Below are 16,844 nucleotides of genomic sequence, written 5' to 3' on the forward strand. Positions count from 1 at the left end.
TACCTGTGGCTCTAAGAAGCTGTAACATGGGCAGCAGCCACACCCAGTAAACAATTTTGGTACATGGGCTAAACCAGTTTGAGGATAACCAAAGAGTCTCAAAAACCATCGGTGAGTTAGGAGAGTGTCTACCCCAAGCATGTGAAGACTTCTCCCAGCAGAATAGGCAGATGAGAACAATTTGTTCCAACAGCCATAAAGGCAGCTGAAGCAAGCACTGCAGAGCTCTTTGAGCTTGCATAGACATCAAAGATTCCAAGGTCATCCATCATATCCTGAGACATCACCAATTGTCTTGACTTCTGGATGATGGCAAATGCTTCTGAGAAGTCAAAGAAGGTGAGGAGAGAGAACAGGCCAATTACAATATTATTCATGACGTTAGAGGAACAGGTTTAGTTGAGAGGTGGGCATGGTAGCACATTTGTAGGTAGTTAAAGAGTAAGTAGGTGGTAGGAAGCCTATACCCAAAAAATTATCAAAAAAGAAAAGGGACCTATATATATATATATATATATATATATATATATATATATATATATATATATATATATATATAATATATATATATATATACAAAAATCTTTATTGTCAAGTTTGTCAAGGTAGGAATTATAGATTACTCTTTCTAGAAGTTAGTGAAGGAAAGAGAAGATGTAATACAATAGCTTGAAGAGATAGAAGCATCAAGGTAGTTTTTCAGGAATATGGGGAGATATGAGAATGTTTGTAAGCAGCAGTTAAAGAAGGTGGGGAGATTGAAGATGACAGCAAATCATTAAGAGATGAGGGAACATGCTGTAAAGCACATATGGAGGAGTTAACCTTGACAAGGAAACTGGGTCCCTTCCTTCTTTGAGACTGGAGGGAAGGAGGAGAAGGGATGAGGACAAATAAAGGCAGTGATGTGGAGAAGATGACAGATGATCAACCTAGTAACCAAAATCTTTATGAGAAAGATGTAATAATCTTCTATATATGTCTGGGAGTGGAAATGGGGACCTGTTAGATAAGAGTTCTTATAGCCACATTTGAAAGGGAGGCAAGGGAGTTTCCTGATTGCTGGCTCTGAATGGTCACCTTATCTTGCAGATTTCCCAGTTGTTAAAATTGTGGTTAAAATTATTTGTATAGACTTCAGTTCTTTTTCTTATCTCGTCCTGCTTTCCAGTGTCTGTATCCCATTTACTGACATATGTTTACTTACCTTGCTTTTGATCCTATTATTGTTTATATTTTATGAGTGCTGTTTCCTTATCCTTGACTTCTTATTTAGTCCCCTCAATCAAAAGAAAAAGAAAAATCACAGGTGAGGGGGGAAGGAGATAGGATCAAAATTGGCTTCTGTTATAAAGAAATACAGAGAAAGCAGGGATTGGTCACAATTCCAAAGGATGCAAAGTCAATAATGATAACTAAGGAAATACCCATTGGATTTGGTAACTAGGAGGTCATTAGTGATCTTCAGGAGGAGCAATTTCAATAGAATAATGAAGATAGAAGCCAGATTACAGAGGATTAAGGAATGGATGAATGGAAACATAATGTGATTGCCAGAGAGGAAGCTTCCAGGTCAGGAATACCTAGATTTAACTCCATCTCTTACCTATATTAGCTATGTGATTTTGGGCAAGTTAGTTAACTACTCAGTATTGTTGGACAATTTTCAAAGGCCATAAATTGAAGAATAGCTATGGATCCACATAAAAAGGGAGATTTTCCTATTGAATTCTCCATGTCAAGGAAACCCAGGTCCAGTCCAAAGGAAAACAAAAGGAATGAATGAGTGGTTAGGAAATGGACAGCATAAGTAGAGACCATCCCTAGAACTTTTAGCAGCAAAAGGAAATAGAAGCTTGGAGGTAGAATCCAACTGTATATGGCCATGTTTATCTGCTAGAAGAGTAAGCTATATTCACCATAGATAATACTGGAGTTTATCAGCATGGTTTAGCAGCAAGAGTAAATGACCACAAAGTTACAAGTTTTAGATCTGGCTCTACCACTTGATAATTGGGTTGCTCTAGGTGCATCAGTTCAGTCAGTCAATGGTCAAGAAATATTTATTAAGTACCTCCTAGTGCCAGGTACTCTTAGTCTATGATTCCTCATCTGCAAAGTGCTAGACTTGGATTAGATAATCTAATGACCTTTCAACTCCTAACAGTTTGTGAGTCTGAGTCTATAATGACATGGAATGTATAGAATGCAGCCAGTAGCTGCTCTTTTGGTAACAAATTCCCACCTTAAAAAAAAAAAGATAAATATTTCACTCCTCTTTCTTCCTTGTATGTCGATGCCATTTCATGATTCTGTTCTTAGGGGTCCATAGACATCAAGAAATTTTGTTACAATCAGGGATGTTTTCCAAAAAGCTGCCTTTCAACTGTACAGATAATATTTTGTTATCTGTTTATTATTATCATTTTATTATCTAGAATACTCTTTTTTTATGAACTTCTCTTAGTCAATAAAGGTGAGAAACCAAGAAGCTAAAATTGGATAGAAATTTGGGATGATGACCAATCAAATGAAAAAAAAAATCTGTACTTGTTTCTTGCTTTGGGGAATATCCTCCATGTGCAAAAATGGTTTTATCTATGGATAAAACCACCAGTTTAGAAACACTGGAGAGTGCAATTAGGACAAAAAGAATGGGAAAAGATGTCATGTCTTAGCTATAGAAAGATCTGTTAAAGCAGCTCATTATATTTAGCTTGGAGAAGAGAAAATTCAAGAGTGGAGGAGGAGGTAGGAGGGCATGATGGCCATTTTCAAATAACTGAAAAGTTATGATACGAAAGAGGAGTTAGGCTTCTTCTGGTTGGCCCCAGAGGGAAGAACAAGATAAAGAGTGGCAAGTAGGTAAGTAAGCAAAATGAAGCCTTATGTGAGAAAAAAAAGAGTTGCACAACTAGTGGAATACAAAAATAGAACAGGCTACCATAAGAGGTCGTCAGTTTCCCTTTATTGGCGGCCTCCAAACAAAGACCATCAGTGTATTGTGCTAGGAGTTCTATTTTGAGCTTCCTTTGGACTAGATGACTTTTCTGAGGTCCTGCCCAACTCAGAAATTCTCTGATTCTGGGAAGACTGTTTTCTCACTTCCTGTGTTATAGTCCAAATATGCCATTCAAGTAATCCAAATGGACATTTACTGGGTCTCACAGTTAGGTTAGCTTTCTGAATTGCCTGCAAAACAATCCCTAAATGTTGTTGATGTGCTTCTGTATCTTGACTAAAAATACCTGCTTATGCTATAGATACATATGCTACTACAAAGAACTGTATTCAAGAATAGACATTATTGTTAAGCCACTAGAATGTTGGGTTATGAAGTCCTTAACCCCAAAGATAGCACATTAAATTGGGAAAGGTGGGATCCAAACTCAATAAGAATAAAAAGCATGACGTGGCAGCCTCCCCCCAAGGCCCCATTAAATTGTGCTCATTCCTAGGCACCACATTTTAGAAAAGATTGAAGTATGTTCAGAGGAGGGCAACTTGGATGGTGAGATGATAGGAAAATATGCCTTATAAGGATTAATCGAAGGAATATGTGATGTGTAGGCAGGGGAAAAAAGACTTATAGGGGACTTGATTTCAAGTATTCAAAGGGCTGTTGCTTAGGAGATGGTAGAATTCAGAGTGATGGACAAAAGCTACAGAGAGTCACACTTAGGATCCACAAAAAGAAAAACTCCCTGAATATCCAAAAAGAAAATGAACTGCTTTTGGACATAGTGGGTACCCCTTCAGTAGAAGTGAAACTCAGATGACAGAACCAAGAGAACAGGGTATACAGAAACAGCAACAGTGTTTTAAGAACTGCTTTGAGCAGATAAGTTGTTTTGTTATTATAAATACCCAAATTAACAATAAAGGTCATATGAAGAAAGCTGTTCTCTGCATCCAGAGAAAGAACTGATAAATAGAAGTACGTATAGAATAATTTTACATATATATATACCTATTTGTGTCTAATGATAGTCATCTCTGGTGGGAAGGGAAGAAAAAAAGAAAAAAGAAAGAATTTACATGGTGATTTTGTTATATATTTGGATGGAATAGCAAGTTGTGCATAGTACATTTGCAGTTTCATGTACAATCATCTTTTTTATTGGATCATGTTATGGGAATTCTTGTTTTATTCCATAAACTAAAAATTGAAGGAAAAAAGATGACCACTTGGGAATGTTGTGGAGGAAAGAAGGAAGGAAGGAAGGAAGGAAGGAAGGAAGGAAGGAAGGAAGGAAGGAAGGAAGGAAGGAAGGAAGGAAGGAAGGAAGGAATAAGGAAGGAAGGAGAGAGGGAGGAAAGGAGGAAGGAAAGAAAGGAAGAGAAGAGAGGGAGGCAAAGAGGAGGGAAAGAAGGAAAAATGAAGGAAACAAGCATTTATTAAGTGCTTACTACATGCCAAGCACAATATTATCTCATTTGATTTTCACAGTAACTGCTGGTTCTTTCCTTCCTTCTCATAAAACAGTATGTGCCAGCATGAAAAGCAATGGTGTGAAGTTGCTATTCAGAGTTGTTCACTCATCAACACAGTTTCTAGTAGATAAAAGGTGATTAATAAGCACTTGCTCACTGATTACTACTTATATGAATTGAGATTTTCTGAGCTTTTCTCTTCCATTTTGAAAGAAAGCCCACAGTGTAGACAATAAGGAAATCCAGAGCACAGGGTGTGCATGAGTATAGGCGACAGTTTCTTGACAGCAATACCAACATCAAACCCATAGCTAGAAATTCTGACAGCTGGTAGGACACATTCAATTCAGCTGGGAAGTGGGGCAAGGCATTATGCACCTTATGCGTAATGTCTATTCTTCTCCATAGCTGAGGTTGACTAGAGACAGAGCTCATAGTATTTAAAACAGATTAAGGAATGGGGAGATTAGGGTGTTTAAAGGGAGGAGACGTTGAGGTAGAAAAGATTATTAAGGGAGAAGGGAAGTGACCTGGAAGTCTATAGATGACAAGAATCTTGGCAAGATGGAGTTAACTTTAAAGGACTAGGGGCAATTGCTGAGTAATGGTGAGTGAGGAAGACATCTGAAAGTGGGAGAGGGACCAAGCAATATACTAACCCTTCTTGCTGGCCTTATGGAGCAAGAGATATGAGAAAAAGAACAGCTAGCAACTGCTTTTCAAAAGTGGTATAGTAAATGACCGCTTTGGGAAACTTGGAGCTCCAGATGCCTGATAGAACTTATCCTGGCTCCACTTAGCCTGGCTTTTATGTACAAAAACCTCAAGAAACATGGGCCTTGTAGAGTTCTAAGAGCCCAAGGGGACAGACTGTTAGACAAACTGCTCTACATCTTTCAGGGCTGTAGTCTGTTCTGGGCTCCATTTGAAGGAAGCAGGCTTGTGGGTGACTCAGTAGATACTCAGGTAAGGAATATGAGTTCTCCAGAACTTGAAGAGTCTTTGGTCTTCCTTCTTAGATTGTGGGAAAGCAAGTGTCAGTGGTTCAATCTGGAACTGTGCCAGGAATCCTCTGCAGCTAGGTGGCACAGTGGATAGACTGCTAGGCTTAGAGCTAGGAAGACTCATCTTTGTGGGTTCAAATCTGGCCTCAGATACTTACTAGCTGTGTGATCCTGGGAAAGTCACTTAACCCTGTTTGCCTCACTTTCTTCTTGCATAAAATGAGCTGGAGAAGGAAATAGCAAACCACTCCTGTGGTTTTGCCAAGAAAACTCCAATTTGTGTCACAAAGAGTAGGACAAAACTGGAAAATTACTAAACAACAACAACAACAACAGGAATCCTCTGGGTTTTTCCCTCCTACCGAATTCCCCAAAATTTGATTGAGCAGACCGGATCCTGAATCTTCTTAGGATTGATTTCGCATACCTTGTGCCTCATATGGATCACCTAGGGATCTGCAACAGTAGCCTCATCCGGACAAGTCAACATTGTCTGATAGGTGTAATAGTGTACATCAATGCCCTCAAGAAAAGAAGCCTCTTTCAATTCTCTATTCAGAATAATAGGGCAATTTGAAGAAGATTTCAGGTAGCCTATTTAGAGGAAAGACAATGAAGGTATATTCCCCTTCTTTACAGGTAAAAGCAAAGTCTTCCTGACTAGTCTCAGCCATAGGAATAGAGGGAAAAAAAGCAGTGGCAAGGTGGAAAAACCCATTGCACTCACCTCAGGCTTGGGCTACCTAGTCTACAACATTGACCAGATCAGGAACACTTATAGAAATAAGCATGATGACTTTGTTCAGCTCCCTATTAACTGTAAGCTACCAGACGTCATCTTTTTTTCTCACAATTAATCCAGGGTTGTTGTAAGGGAAGAGAAGGAAGATAACTAATATGGGAACATGATGGAGCTCAGTCCAAAGAAGTGCTACTTGTGGGAAATGAAGAGATGACTGGCCCGGGAGCCCCATTTAAATGGAGATTTTGGAAGAAGTCTCTTGCTCTGCCTTCCAGCCCTCCAAACACAGGGCCAGAGGGTGCTGGTGATACCTATAACATGTAACTACCAAGGCTGATGCAATCTCCCAGACTGATATGTTTCTAGATAGTGATATTTCTTGAGGACGTGATGGAGTCCAGGTCAAAGGAATGCAGAAATGGTGGGAAATGAAAAAAAAATGCAACATTCCAAATTGTTCTACTTTTTCTCTCTGTTTCTTCATTCTCTACACTCTGACTGCAGATGACTCTCAAACCCACGTGTCTATCTGGGCCTTTCACCAGAGCTCTAGCTCCATATGCCTGATAGAAATATCCACCTGGACATTCTGCTAACACCTCTAACTAAGTCTGTCCAAAACTGAACTCATCCATTTCTTCCCCAAATCTGCCCTTGTTTCTAACTACTTTTTATTGACAGCACCAACATCCTGTGTCAATCATGAACTTTTTTTCTTCCCTCACCCTCTACAAGCAAAATATTTTCCAAACCCTATCACTTCTATTTCTGTATTTCTCCAACCTCCTTTCCACTCTTGCTGCAACAACTGTAGTTTAGAATATCATTTCTTTCTGCACAGACTATCATTAGGGATTGACCCACTTCTTGTTTCCAATTGATCCATCTCCAGGCCATCCTTCATGCTGCTACTCAAATAATGTCACCACTAATGCACTAGTCTAATTAAACAACTTCTCTACTACAAAACTTTAGCTCCCCATTGCCTACAAAACAAAATCCCAATCACATCATTCAATATTCTGGCCCCAACCTACCATTGTAGCTCTTCATTCCAGCCAAAATTAGACCATTCTCCAGTCTCCATTCTTGTTTTGTCCTCTAATATTTTCATCCCATCCCTGATGCATGGAATGGATTCATTTTCTAGCCTTTATTGTCATCTTCTAAGGTGTCTTCCATCCATAAAAGTCCAGTCTCAAGTATATCTTCACTCATGATACATTTCTCTGAACCTCTCACATTTCTCAGAGCAAATGGCCTAGACCTATCCTCTCCCTTGTATCACAGTTATTTGGATACATATCTTCCCTAAAACCATTTAAATGAAAAGCTCTTTGAAAATATGGTTTGTCTGAGTAATACCACTGCTAGGCCTATGCTCCAAAGAGATCAAAGAAAGATGAAAGAAGGCTCATATGTAAAAAATACTTGCAGGAGCTCTTTTTTGTGGTATCAAAGAACTGGCAACTGGAGGATGCCAATCAATTGTGTAATGAATTAACAAATTAAGTTTTATGTGTAACACTTACTACTTATGAAATGGCTTGTGCTTACGTCCCTAATTAGAGAGCAAAAATCTGTAACAATGTGTTGGAAGTCGAGGTACCAGCCCCATGCTAGGAAAGATCTCTGTCTCTGTCTCTGTCTCTGTCTCTGTCTCTCTCTCTCTCTCTCGTCATGCCATAAACAAAGGTCACCCAGAAACAAACAAAAAAAAGAGTTGACCTCATGTGTTTATGAGAAATAACAAAATTTGCCAAACGTGTACTTTAACAGAATAAATTCAAGGAAAATAGAAATAGAAAGGGTAGAGTATGGCTGGACCTGCTAATTATTCCTTGCTCCTATCCTGGATAAGCAAGTGCCCACAAAAAAGCACAGTCACCTGCACCACCCAATTTCTTCATTCAGACAAAGGTCATCAATTATGGTCTTACAACAGGAAACTGCAAAAGTGGCCAGGATGAGAGGTGGCTCTGGTCTCGTGTCATTGCAGTGGTATGAGTGCCACCTTTCCCTTCTTTTCTTATTCTCCTAGTCTTCCCAAAGATGAAGATGTTGTCAAAGTGTACAAACACTTGCAGGTAATTCATGTCAATGACTACTTTCTATATCATTTTTTGGTTAATTACAGGTCCTCCTAAGATGTTTTGGTACATAAGTTAGAACTGATAAAATCCAGCTGGACTGATGAAACCAGTCTTTTCTTTGCCTTCTTCTACCATGGGAATCTGATAATAATTATTGTGCAGATTCAACACAGGAAACATATCAGGCAATCTTGAACCCTTGATATAGTGTGTTTTTCCATTTTAGTTCTTCTATTCAAGTCTCACTGAAAGCCTACACACAGTCACATTTTTCCATTCTTCTTTGGAACTACCACTATGGGAGAGTAATAGAAACTGTCAGACTCTGTGAAGATATTATTCACTAGCAAGTTATTGAGATGTTCTCTGAAATTATCCTTCACAATCAAAGGGATCTTTCTACATCTTTAGTGGAATAATGTGAGTTGGTGAGTTGGATGTTGTAGGTTGTTTTCTGTATGCGCACCACATCCTATTCAAACAGTGAGAACATGCCTGTCCTCTGGCTGAGCTTCTATCCCAGCTCCTTTTTTCCATTTCTCAAGCACCAAGAATCTCCAAAGTCAAGTATCTTAGGATATACTTCATTGTTGAAGAGTGAGGTGCACCCTTATGATTGATCATTTCCACCATCTAGCTTTAGCCTTCTGTATGCCTCTGCACAAGCAATATGGAAGGTCAAAACATCCAGGAATTTTGTTTCAGATTGTTTGTAATATTTAGCTAATATTCCAAATAAACTCAAATTAGTTCCAGTTAAGGCTGACAGTGCACTGATGCTTAAAGAGTCTGGACAAACCATAGCCAAATATCCATTACTTTGTTCATACTAACAATAATTTAGGAGATTTCAAGATCACTTCAACATATCCTAAGTATGGATAGCTTTTGTCATTCTGGCCTCCAAGGCCTAAAACTACAAGAGACTGTATGAATATTTTCTTCAAATATCTCTCACAGAGTGACTGGAACACAATTGTCACTTCTGCTCCACTGTTCCAGGCACCAATGCAATCCACATTCCCAATTTTTACAGACCCTTCTACATAACATCCTATGAAAACAGGTGAAAAGAGCCAATAGAAATTGCTGATGAAGATAATCATCAAGGCTTGACAATTAAGTGACTTCCTTCTCTGGTTCCACTTATTTTCTCCCTGTGACTGGTCCTGTAGTTCTTTCCCATCTTTTGACATGAGTTCCTGAATCATTTGCATATACGGCTTCTCAGTAGATATACTTTCACATACCCCTGAACCTATTTTCCATGTCACTAGACTTAGAGCGTGTAGCAATTCTTTGAAACTATGTGGGTTTCCCTTAAAATCCCTGTTACCCAACTGTACTCTGAAGAATTCATTTTTTGAGGCCCACATGTACTCATTCCAAATCCATTTCATTCTCCATCTCAGGCATTATTGTCCATAAGTCTATTTGGGGCATTAATAATATTCTAATAGTATAGTGATATTAGATTATTAATTTCCATAATTTAGCATGTATACAGAGCATGAAGTCTTATGGCTTCTTCCCTCTGTACTGATATGTAGATGCATCAAATGTGAATTATGTTTGACTTGGTATTTCACCATGCCCAAAGCATTTTTTTAAGTATTTGTAAGTAATTTTGCCATGTCATAACTGATTTCATGGTCATTAGGCTGCCTAAAAGTAGAAAAGCATTTCCACTTTACATCAGCCAATTCCTCGTCATTATGTTAGAGGCCATCTAACAAAGAAGAGAAGCTGATACCCTTGGATTTAGGTTTCCCATGTTTGTTCCCCAGGAGGTCAAAGGTCCTCTCCAAGAAAGTTCCTAAGCTGGGCCAATGCATTTCTTTACCACAATATACTTTATTCTATGACTGCCATCAGGTGGAATCTGCCCCATCTAGTGGGCCTCTCTCCTTTTCCGTGTTCAGAACATGTTCCACTGTATCACTTAGGGGAAGTGGTTATGCTCCAACAACATTATCAATAAGGTTCAATCAATCTGTCTTCTAGGGACCTGGTTGTTTTCTTGATCTCACCATTTTATTAAAAACCTTGCCCACCTCACATGAGGGTACATAAACCAACATCTGGTAACCATTCCCTATCAGAATTTTTTTCAAAAACTTGTTACATCCACATAACTCTGACAATTTGCAAAACACATCCATAGTGGCTTGGCCTAACTCCCCTTCCTCATTGGATAATCCTACTATCCCCTAACTCAATTACGGTGTCCTTCAAAACTTTCATAACACCTTCAGTTCCATACACAAAGTCTACTCAAAGTATCAGTAAACTCTTACATATATCAGGACTTAAAAGATGCAACATTTTGCCAGTAACCTTGTTTGAGGATCGTATTGATGACTCATAATGCCAATTTTAACCAGTCATCAAAAAACAATACACAGTTGACCAAGAAATTTAGTGAAATGTGATGTGGTTCAGCAGTCATAATTAAAAGCATCAAATTTAGCCATGAACAAACTACATTTTACTAACAACTGTAATAATAGAATCAGTAGCCAAACAGGTAGCATTTATATTGATAGCACCAAATGCCAAGTGTATCTATTCATAAATGCTTGGGGAGTGGATAAAGGTCCCACTAGGTAAGCTTTAAAAATAAATCAATTCCAAAACCAGCAGAAGAAAATAATGTTATCTTGCCTCATGATGGAAACTCAAGCAGCATAGTGTTCAGGATAACTGATATATAAAGTTATCCTCAAAATTAGCCATTATTGGGCTTAATTAATATTTAACTCAATTGAGAATAAATAATGATCATAAATTTACAAAAAAGGTTAAAAATCAAAATAGGAAAAAATCCTAATAACACTGATATGAGATCTTGGGCAATATTTGGGGGAAAGGAGAACAAATTAAGAGTGAAAAATTGATTCCTACATGTAATACTGACTATACTAACCCCCACTGCCTGAGAGTCAGGTATGCTACATTTCACCCCTCTCCCACAATTTAGCCATAAGAAAGATTATTTTAGTCTCTGCCATTACTCCATCCCTGCCAATTGTGTTTCCTCAAGTCCTGATATAGGCAGCTGGCCTAGGTGGAAAGCCCTGAGAAGCTTCTGAATCTGATATAGGGGGTCTTCTGCATCCCAGTTCCAACCACACAACAGTCAAAACTGACTTTTACAAAGTCATGTTGAGCTCAAAGGTATCATGACAAATATGCAAACATACTCTATAATATCTGAGGAATAATATGCCCCCTCTTCCCATACTACCCCAGTGTTTGCAAAGGAGAGAGGGGTTAGTTCTATGGCTTAGCTCAATTATCATACAGCACCATTCTACTTTCAAGTGCAAAGCACTCCTTCACCTTTGGGCTTGAGGCCCAGCCTCTCTGACTTCTCAGGATGTCCCTGTCAGGTTGGTTGACTATAATCCTGGCTCCAAGGGTACCATGGCTTAGGGTAGGATAGGGGATTGCTGCCTGTACCTAGAAAGTGACATGGTCAAATGAAACAGAGACCAAGGACCATTTTTCAGAGTCGTGGGGTAAGATGGAGAGCAGGAGAAGGAAGCTCCCCTTTAACCCTCACCAGTTCATTTCATGGGCCCTGTGCTAGGGGTTAAGCTTTGCCTTCTCTGGAAAGAGAGTGAGACCACCCCAGTCTGGGAGTTTCAAAAAAAACACAGCCTGTTCTGGCTATATTGCCAATCAAGGGAGGCTAGTCCCACCCGTGTGATAGGAGAACACAGAATGTCACCTCCCAGAGTTAGAGTGGCTCCATGTTAAGCGATCTGGGCATCTGCAGCAAAGCCCCCATTACCTATTAATGTGATGGGACACTATTTCACTACAAGAAATGATGGTGGGGACTGTTTCAGGAAAACCTTGAAAGATTTATATGAAATGATACAAAGTAAAATGAGCAGAACCAAGTAAACAATTTATACAGTAACAACAATGCTGTAAAAGAAAAAAGTTTTAAAGGACTTAAGAATTCTGATCAACAAAATGACCAACCATGATTTTGAATACAAAGAATGCTTTCCTGCTCCTGAAAGAGTTGATGAACTACATATAAAGAATGAAACACATTTTGACATGGAAATTTGTTTTGCTTTGACTATGCATATTTGTTATAAGGCTTTTGTTTTGTTTTCCTGTGGGGGCATGAGAGGTAGGAGGTAAAAGGGAAAGAAAATTAATGCTTATTAATTTTAAAAAGAATGTACTATGTAATCTCCATCTTTGTATTACCATCTTTACCTTTCTAGCACTTAGCACAGTGCTGGGCACATAGTAGGTACTTATTAAATATTTATTGACTTCATTTCTATTCCTAGACCTTTGCACACTGTCTTGAAGAGAGTAGGTACTTCATGTTAGTTGAATTCCAGATATCCCCAAAAAGGGATAGCCTCAGTGACAGTCTAGGACATTACTGAAGTCTTTAAAGCAGTCATCTGATGATGAGCACAGTGGTACAAGCTGAGGTAGCTCTTAGGGTATGGTATGAGTTAGCAGTCACAGGGTATGTAAACCTAGAAGATGAGGCTAACTATGGGATAGAGATAAGTGTTGAGTCAGAAGATTCTAGTCCCTTCTCTGTCACTAACGAGCTGTGTGTCCTCGGGCAAGTCTCTCCAACTCTCTGGGTCTCAGTATCGTAAATGTAAAATGGGGGTGGGAGATGAAATAAATGGTCTCTAAGGTCTTTTCCAGTTCTAACAGTCTATGCACTATGATTCTAAGGACTAAATCTCCCCCACCTCTTTACTCGGAGCAAAAAAAAAAGGGTTAAGAGAGGTTAAGAGAGGGAATTAATCAACAGCTATTTTCTCTTTGCCCTCCCTCTGGATCCCATATAAGAAGTGACAATCATCCTCTCCTTTTTCCCTCCTGTCCTACCCCAAGGGATATAAAGCAAGTTAAGGCTCTAGCCAGCCATCTGATCTATGTGGTTACAATGAAAATCATCTTAGGGCACTCTCCTCCTTCATACTGTCTTTGCCTCTGCCTCTATATGTCTCACTTTTTCTGTGTCACTTCCTGCTCTTCTCCTCTTTACTTCTGTAGTTCATGGTTTTTCACTGTGACTGTGTTCTCCCCATTCTTTCACCACAATGATCTAAGCCTTCTCTGGACCCATCACCAAGACATTCCTACCCCTAAGCCCAGGTAAGGAGGGCTCTCCATTTAGGAGAATAGAGGTAGGGGAGAGAGGGTTGCATTGTAGCACACGCAAACTGAATCACCCCCCACATTTCCCTTTCCAGAAAAGATGGAATCTGACAATAATTCCTAACTGGTTAACCTACTCTCAGTCATAGACTCTCACCCCACAATAAGGAGACAAAATTTCACAATGTACGATGTGTTGAAGTGAAACAACATTGGACTGGGGATCAGGAGAGTTGGAGTCTAGTTCCATGTACACCTGTGTCTATGTGTTTGATCATGAGCAAGTACTTTTACCTTTAAGGGCCTCATTTTCTTTAACAATAAAAGGAAAGGGCTTGCACTAAATTATCTCTAAGGTGTCTTTCACCTCTAAAAGTCTATAATTCTAAACAAGTCATGGGAGGAGGAAAGGGATGGATGGAAGAATTAGATGAAAAAGAAAGAAAAATTCTGACTATGGACACAAAGATTCCTGGGTTCTGATCCTATTTTTTTTTTCCTGAGGAGGTCTGCCCAGATGCATCTTTCTATCTCAGCAAGCCCACAAGAAAAGTGGGGACAGTGTTATTTGTGTTTAAGGAACTTTATAAAAACCTTCCAAAAAGAAGGGCATATCTGAAGGTTACTCTTCTTTCATTAATAAGAATGTATTTTGAGTGATAATGTTCCTTTAAGCCCTTGGTACAGGACATATATGATGCTATATAATATTATTCTTAATGCTCCCCTTCCAATTCCATGAAGTGCAAACATGTTCCCACTGAGGATCGTGGGAATTTGAGAGGAGAGGGAAGAGATCTTCCTTTTGCTCCTAAAATAATAGCTGAATTCTTCCATGCCAGTATTAATCCATGGGAGTTTCTATGTTAAGAAAAGCCTGGTTTTCATTCAAATATTACAAAATCATTTAACTAGAAAGGATCTTAGAAATTCAATGTAGTTCAATTCAACAAACATTTTAAAGCAATACAGTCAAAGTACAAGGCAGCTGTGCTAGCTCCTGGGGGTATGAGGATGAAAAATGACACATTATCTGTCCTAAAGGAGACTGCAGTATATTAGGAGGAAGATGGAACATAACAGAATATGATATGAGGTAGAAGGTGGTGGAGGCAAAGGAGAGATTCCAATAAAATGTTCTAAGAAAACTTAAGTAGGGAAATCATACTTTCAACTGACAAGATCAGAGCAAATTTTCTTCAGGAGCTGTAGTATTTCAACAAATGGAGAAAAAATGGCTGTGCATTCTTTGTGTGTGGATAGCTTTAGTAAATATATGATCACAGCATGAGAAAAAAGGAAGGAACTGCTAGACCATGATGTACATGAAATGGAGTAGTGTGAAATAAGACTAAAAAGATGTGCTGGGATCAGGTCATGGAGGGCGTTAAATGCCAGAATAAGGAGTTTGTATTTAATCCTAAAAGCAGTAAGGACCCAATGAAGGGTTGTTTTGTTTTGTTTTTTTAGTAGAAAAGTAACATGGTCAAATCTAAGCATTAGGAAATTTATTTTGGCAGTTTTGTGAAATCTGGATTAGAGAGAAGAGAGACCAAAGTCCAGGAAATCAGGAAGGGGCCCCTAAAAATTCTGTGAAATAAGGGCCTGAATTATGCTGTTGATCCTGTGAGCCCAGCTGAGAGGTCAGCTGTTGAGATGGTAGAATGATTAGATTTGAGAGTGGAGATGAACCCACAGTTTTGAGCATGGATAAATGGAAGGATAGTGGTGAATTTGATATCACCAAGGAAACTATTTTAGGAGAGGCAGATTTAGGATGGCAAGTGGTAAGTTAATTTTGGGAAAATGGTACTTCAGGTACTGGCAATAGAGATGCCCAACCAACAGTTGCTATAGGACTTGAATATTGGGGAAAATCTGTAAGGAATATAAATCTGCAGATATTGTGTTTAGCGGTGATCATTTAAATCAAAAGAGTGAATTAGTGAGTTAGTGTTAGAGAGAGAAGAGGAGAGGACTGGGTTGGAGCCTAGATATACAGCCTACACTTGGGGTATAGGAAGAGTGGGAAAAAAGCTAAGAAGACCAGTAAGGAGCAGAAAAAAAAAAGAGAAACCAGGAAAGAGTAGAATCCCAAGGAAGAATATGAGGAAGAAAAGAAAGAAAGAAAGAAAGAAAGAAAGAAAGAAAGAAAGAAAGAAAGAAAGAAAGAAAGAAAGAAAGAAAGAAAGATAGGAAGGAAGGAAGGAAGGAAGGAAGGAAGGAAGAAGGAAGGAAGGAAGGAAGGAAGGAAGGAAGGAAGAGAAAGAAAGAAAGAAAGAAGAAAGAAAGAAAGAAAGAAAGGAAGGAAGGAAGGAAGGAAGGAAGGAAGGAAGGAAGGAAGGAAGGAAGAGAAAGAAAAGAAAGAAAGAAAAAGAAAGAAAGAAAGAAAGAAAGGAAGGAAGGAAGGAAGGAAGGAAGGAAGGAAGGAAGGAAGGAAGAAAAAAAGAAAAAAAGAAAGTGGTTCACCAGTTCAAATGCTCCTAAAGGCTCAATGAGAATGACACCCATCAAACATCATTGGGCTTAGTAATTAAGACATCATGCTGACCTTGGAGGGAGCTACATTAGTAGAGAGGTATGGATAGAAGCCATATTACAAGAGGATGAGGAGTGACTGAGTAGAGAAGAGGACTCACTCCCTTATGAGATAGATGAGATCCAGAGCAGTGAAATTTGTCCAAGTCACCCCACTGGTAACTGTCAGAAGTAAAATTAGAACCCAGATCACTTTATATGCAGTGCAGTGTTCTTCCCAATGAACTATGTTTGTTTGTTTTTTTCAGGCTGACTGCACTAATTACATTGAATTCCATCACATCTATCCTACTTCCCATCATTGGGATAGGTGATGGAATAGGGCAGAAAGAAACCTTTCCACAGGACTCTTGAACTAAAAGATACTCCTCACCAATTCTCCCCAGATTAAAGAAATGCAGTTCCAGAGAAACATTGCTTCTGGAGTCTAATGTTGCTTCTCTTTGAGATTCAGCTTGGGGCACAAGCATATTGAAGCCCAATAACCTAGTCAGGTGACTGGACAAATTTGATCACTGTATAGATGCTCTGATGACATAATGATGTTCTGAGTTTCTTCACCCCTCTTGGTTGCCTACTCACCTGCCACATTTCTGGCACCTGATAGTCACTGCACCCAGGTGCAGCAGAAACCTAAAAATGTTCAGACATTACCACTATGAAGGAAAACCTTCCAGACTAAGAGGAGTATGAGCTGGCCCCTTCTAGCACAAATTCTTCCTGAAAAACAAAACAAAACAATTCAATTCAAGGAAAACAAAAGTTTACTTCAGAGGCAGTTTGAGAATAAAATATTTCTGTTGGATTGTAACCTCCTTGAGGGAAGGGACTATGCTGTTTTCCATCTTTAGAATGAGGTTTAATAAGCGTTTGGTCAAT

The sequence above is a fragment of the Phascolarctos cinereus genome, unplaced genomic scaffold (genome assembly GCF_003287225.1).
Source record: "Phascolarctos cinereus isolate Bilbo 61053 unplaced genomic scaffold, phaCin_HiC Scaffold_1;HRSCAF=81, whole genome shotgun sequence".
Taxonomy (NCBI): Eukaryota; Metazoa; Chordata; class Mammalia; order Diprotodontia; family Phascolarctidae; genus Phascolarctos; species Phascolarctos cinereus.